Raw genomic sequence first — 6,316 nt, 5'->3', positions numbered from 1 at the left:
TTATTGTCTATGCTTCCTCTGCCAGGTGTGTTGGTGAATATCATGTACTGTGGTGCATTCGCTGTTCTCTACACATTTGTGATTTTCCATCTTATTTAAGTTCTGAATCCTACCTGACAATCTCTTTCCTCATTCCTAGTTGATGCCCTTCCCAAAGCTCTCAGTGCTTCACACATTTCTTACTTGTTTCAAACTTCCTTCCCTCCCTTCCCATATTCCTTTTAGCAGATTATTTCACATCCTTTTTTCTTAAGAGGGAGAAGTGCCTAAAAAAGCATTAGGGGTCCATTCTTGAGAAGAATGTTTCTTTGAATAAATGACATGGAAGACATTTAAAGAAAAAAATGTCTTTGAGGTTACCAGGATTACAGTTGGTCATTTCTTGTGGGTAAAACAGCAATTTCCCCACATGATTAATTATCAAACTTGTAGATATCAGTATTATGAAAGTCAGGGAGAAACATTTTTACATTAGGGAGTCTGCAGTTTGTAGGAAAGGGTTCAAGGCTTCATTGACTTGAAGAAACTAATTCTAGGTAGAATCTTGTTCCTTATTTTCAGGTTATCTCAGGGCATAAAGATTTTTTTCCATCTGCAACAGTGGTATCTGATGTGTTTGGTCGTAATAATGATGGACAAGGGGTCAGTTTTGTTTTCTCCATAGGGGCATGCGTGCTTGCTAAGTTGCTTCAGTTGTGTCCAATTCTTTGCAACCCTATGGATTGTAGCCCGCCTGGCTCCTCTGTCCATGGATTCCCCAGGCAAGAATACTGCAGTGAGTTGTCAGGCTCTCCTCCAGAGGATCTTCCTGACTGAGGGGTGGAACTTGCATCTGTTTGTCTCCTGCATTGGCAGGCGGGTTCTTTACCTCTAGTGCCACCTGGGAAGCCCCTCCATAGGGACAACAGATGTGAATTCTCCTAACCTCCATTCTTCTCAAAGGAATCCCCTGGATCCCAGATCATTTAAATGCAGACTGCTGGATCCTATCTTCTAGAAATTGTGACTCAGTGGGTCTAGGATAGAATCCAGGAATTGGCTTTTCGAATAAGTACCTCAGGTGATTATTCTCATCCTAGGAGCCTCTTTTAGTAACACTGAGGTAAGAATGTCTTCACTCATTTTTACCTCCTTTTAGCCTCAAGTGTATAGGGAAACCTACCCTTTTCTAAGGCTGATTTCGGTATATGTGCTCTTGTTTCCATTTCTGTCATTTCTTCCAGGTCCTTGAGCCAGCAATGAAACCCCTTTCTGGCATTGACTATCTCTTACTTTTCAGTCTCCTTCTGAAAATATGGCTTACAAATACTAATATTTTTTTCAAATATTGCCAATTATTAATATTTTCCACTCATTTAATAAATTTTATTGGGTGTCTCCTAGGTTTTCAACACGTACTTTAATTTCCTTCTTTGTAAAGGCTTCTTCTCTCTTCTTTGCCTACTCTTGTACTTCTCTTTCCTGTCGGACTTCTTGAAAGAATCTTTCCTTTCCATACTGACTTGTAATAATGATAACAGCAACAACAAATAGTAACAAGGTGGCCTAACAGTAACACTTGGAGGGTGACTGTGGACCTGGCATTTTTCTAAGTGCTTTACATGTGTTAACTATGTAGCAGATATTCTGTGTGTTCTTTAAAAAATGTATATATTTGTATGTATATATATGTGTATATATATTTCTGGACTGTTTATTCAGATATATTGACCTATTTGTTTACTCTTTCCCTAGTTCTCTCTGGTTTTATTTACTGTAACTTTATAAAATACGTTTTATATTCATGCCTGTTACTGGAGTTCTCTTTTTTGGCTTCTGGAAGCAGCATTTTCTCCTTCTTCTCCTTCTGTCTTTAGTCACCTTTATCAACATTCTTCACTGACTTTTCTTCTCTGTGTTCCTCACAGTCCACTTAAGTCTTTCCTAACTAGCATTTCCAGCCACAGTTCCTGATCCTTTTTGCCTGCCTGCTTCAGCCAAAGACATCTACTCTTTGTTCCCTGAACACCCTACCTCTTTGATGTCTTTGTGCATGGAGTTTTGTTCTTTGCCTATGCAATCTGAGAGTATATTGTATGGCAGATTGTCACAGCTGTGTCGCAGAGTACCTGATGGTTTAATATCATCAACATCTGGAATGCTCTGACTAAGAGTGGTAGACAAGGACCAAGCAGGAGCTGGGAGGGCTGCTCAGGGATCTCTCATACGTGGGATAGGGCATACAGAGTGGGGGAGCCGGAGGACGCAGGAAGGGGTGATCGTGGCAGGGCTGAGACGGGGGCTTCTGGGTATTGGGGGGGGGTTGACCTTGGATCATTGTTTTTAAAGAGTGCTAGGAGGTTTTTAAAGAATGTTTTTAAAGAGTGTGGGAGGTTGTTTATAGTTAGTCCTACTGAACCTTAAATGAGGCTTGCACTAGGGAGGACTAGGTCAGAAATGCCACCCTCTGGAATTGAAGCTAATGAGAGCCATTAATTGTGATGAGATAAATAAAATGTGAGGAGATGAGTTATCTGCAACAGGGATCCTCCCTTAGGATTGTTCTCAGGTGTCTTGCTGATGAGCAAGAGTGTTTCTCAAACGTTCCTTAAGGACATTAAGTATCTTGTCATGGAGGGTAGGAAAAGGAGAGTCAGAGGATGAGTACCAGTTGGTGTGTCTCCAGCAGTGTCTAGACCATGCGGCTGATCCAATCCTAGGTGTTTGACTGTAGTTGTTTAAAGAACAATATTACTAGAGTGGACAACATATGGTAACAACACATGTGCTTTTGAGTCAGACTGGGTATAAATCTTGGCTCTACTAATATAGGCAAGTCACTTAACCTTTCAGAGTTTCACTTTTTTCTTCAATAAAGTGAGTGTAGTTCCTCTAGTCATAGGGTTTCTGTGAGAGTGAAATTAAGCAATAAATAATATATTAATAATATATGTAAAACATATGATTTTGTATTCCCAGTTCATAAAATGTTAGTTTCATACTCTTTCCCTTTTAAGACAGATTATTAAAATCATCAGTTTACCATGTCGTGGTAGGCCAGCTCTTTGAGAATCAAGCTTCTTTGCTGTAAAGCTCATTGAAGAATCTCTGCTATTTCTTAAATGAACCCACCCAGTGGGAGGGAAGTTCCCAAGATAGACAACTGGTTCCTGTTCTCAATGCATATCTATCTTGCATAAAAAAACTGGACCATTAAGACTTTGCTTTAGTATGAATCTGTCTCCCAGAAATTGATTACATATGAGTGCACAGAAAAAAATTGACTTTATTTTCTGGATTTGGATTCAGACCCTGGATAAGTTACTGAGATCTGTAAGATTCTACCCTCAAGAGTTAGTCTACCCCTTTCTCTTTTCTTTTTTTTTTTTTCCTAGGTGAAATATTACAATTCTTAGATTTTGGAGTCATAATAAGGAGAAGAGGAATAGAATGAAAAATTTGACTTAGGTATACAATGAGGTATTTACTTGAAATTTTTTGCTTTATCTCAATTTTCTTTCTCCTGAACCCTGAAATTTAGAAGAGGTAAAGAATAAGGTTGAGATATTGCCTGGTAAAAGGGTCAGATTTGGTCCTCATCCTTGTCAACTTAGATGTGCACTGATGTTGGTGTCTCGAGTTACTTAGATTCAGGAAAGCTGTTTCTCTGTAACTAACCTAACCAGGTCTGAAACATGAAATTAGAATGCCAGCTTATTAATTTCTAATCAGAAATGTGCTATCAGAAACACTGATTGTCTTTATTTTTTAAATTTATTATTTATTTATTTTTGACTGCACTGGGTCTTTGTTGCTGCTGAGGCTTTTCTCTAGTTGTAGAGAGTGAGGGCTCATCTCTAGTTGTGGTGTATGGGTTTCCCATTGTGGTGGCTTCTCATTGTGATGGCTTCTCTTGTTGCAGAGTATGGGCTCTAGGCACACAGGCCTCAGTAGTTGAGGTACACTGGCTTAGTTGCCCTGCGGTATGTGGAATCTTCTCGGACCAGGGATTGAACCTGTGTCCTCTGCATTGGCAGATGGTGTCTTAACCACTGGACCACCAGAGAAGTCCCTAGGTGTCCTTTTAAATCTGATTAATCAATGCTTCCTCCTTTGGGGAAAATAACAGGAAGCCAGCGTTTCAGAAGTCTCCCTGGTGAGTTTCAAGTCTGAAGCACATAGGTGGTTGTATGATTTGGATGGTGAATATCATTAGGTGTTGATTCATTTATTTCAGCCATATGTCAGTGGAGTAGCTTGTCAGAACACTTTCTTCCTTGAATGGTCTTTGATGGCATGCTCACGTTGATCTTTGTGTCCTTCTTTTTGTGCAATATTGAATAATTATGGCTTATAAATAAGTGTAGGGAATAATACAATAATACATATCAACTTGCTTAAGAGAACTTTTGGACTTGTTTTTTCTTTCAGTCCCATTTTCATCCTCCTCTCCTGAGGTAACTGCTGTTCTGAATCTGGTGTTTCATTTCCATAAAGGCTTTTATATTTACCAAATATTTACCAAATAGCTACAAATAATAATTAAGTTAACACATATTTGACAAATAATAATGGACTTCCCTTATAGCTCAGTTGGGAAAGAATCTGCCTGCAATTCAGGAGCCCTGGGTTCGATTCCTTGGTCAGGAAGATCCCCTGGAGAAGGAAATGGCAACCCACTCCAGTATTCTTCCCCGGAGAATCTCAGGGACAGAGAAGCCTGGCGGGCTACAGTCCATGGGTCGCAAGAGTCAGACACTACTTAGCAACTAAACACCACCACAAATAATAATATAGATATTATGATGTGTATTGTGAGACTTTATAAAGGGTAACACACAGTATACAGATGTTTTACAGTTTTTTCATGTAATGTTTATATTTTGGGGACTTCTCCATATTGAGATACACAGATAGTCCCTGAATTACAGTGGTTTGGCTTATACTTTTTTCAGCTTTGTGATGGTTTGAAAATGATAAGCCTTCAGTGGAAACTGTTCTTTGAATTTTGAATTTAGATCTTTCCCTAGGCTAGTGCCATGTGGTACATTCTCTCTAGGTGCTCGTCAGTGGCAGGGAGCCATAGCTTCTGGGCAGCTATGCAATCATGAGGGTAAACAACTGATAAACTTACAACCATTCTGTTTTTCTCTTTCAGTAAACTATTCAATAAATTACATGTAATGTACTATAATTTGTTATAAAATAGGCTTTGTTTTAGATGATTTTGCCCAGCTAAAGACTAATATAAGTGTTCCGAGCATATTTAAGGTAGGCTAGACTAAGCTATGATGTTTGGTAGAATAGGTGTATTAAATGCATTTTCAGTGTAATGTATTTAACCTTACAGTGATTTTATTGAGATGTAGCTCCCATAATAAGTTGAGGAAGATTGGAATATACTTAGGAGCGGAAAACTTTTCCCTTCTTCCCTTCTAGTTTCTGTGGCTAGCCTAATAATTAAGTTGATATAAGATAGATTAACTGGAGAAAAATAATTTTAATTTCATATATATGGGAGTTCCATAAAAATATGAGACTCAAAGGCAGTCAGGCAGTTGAGGCTTTTGTAACTGTTCTGAGCAAAGGAAAGGAGGGTGTTGTGCTGTGCTGTGTTCAGTTGCTCAGTTGTGTCCAACGCTTTGCTACCCCATGGACTGTAGCCTGCCAGCCTCCTCAGTCCATGGAGTTCTCCAGGCAGGAATGCTGGAGTGGGTAGCTGTTCCGATCTCCAAGGGATCTTCCCGACCCATGAATTGAACCGGGGTCTTCTGCATTGCAGTGGATTCTTTGCCAGTTGAACTACCAGGGAAGCCCAGAGACGAGGGTAGGGGACTTCAAAGGGAGGAAGACAATTCATAAGAAGATGAGAAGAGCAAATGTTTTGTAAACAAATGTCTTCCAGGCCATGTAGATAAGTCTTCCTGATGCAAAAAGTTATCTCTGCTAATAGCTTTGATTCTAGTATAGGCCTTGTGAAAAGTGAAAGTGTTAGTCACTCAGTTGTGTCTGACTCTTTGCAACCCCATGGACTGTAGCCCACCAGGGTCCTCTGTCCATAGAATTCTCCAGGTGAGAATACTGGAGTGGGTTGCCATTCCCTTCTGCTGGGGATCTTCCCAACCCAAGGATCGAACCTGGCTCTCTTGTATTACGAAAGATTCTTCACTGTCTGAGCCACTCGAGAAGCCCCAATAAGCCCTGTACCTAAACTCTTTTAGACAGTTAAAGGGAGAGGCAAAAACAAACAAAACCCAGAAACGGAGCTCTTCCTTAGTCAGCTAGGCCTTGATTACCTTCAGCTCAGAATAATCCATATGCCAATGTAGCATAATTT

This window comes from Cervus elaphus, chromosome 20 (genome assembly GCF_910594005.1).
Source record: "Cervus elaphus chromosome 20, mCerEla1.1, whole genome shotgun sequence".
In the NCBI taxonomy this organism is placed as follows: Eukaryota; Metazoa; Chordata; class Mammalia; order Artiodactyla; family Cervidae; genus Cervus; species Cervus elaphus.
The sequence above is the reverse complement of the archived record's forward strand: the minus strand, read 5'-3'. Positions refer to the sequence as shown.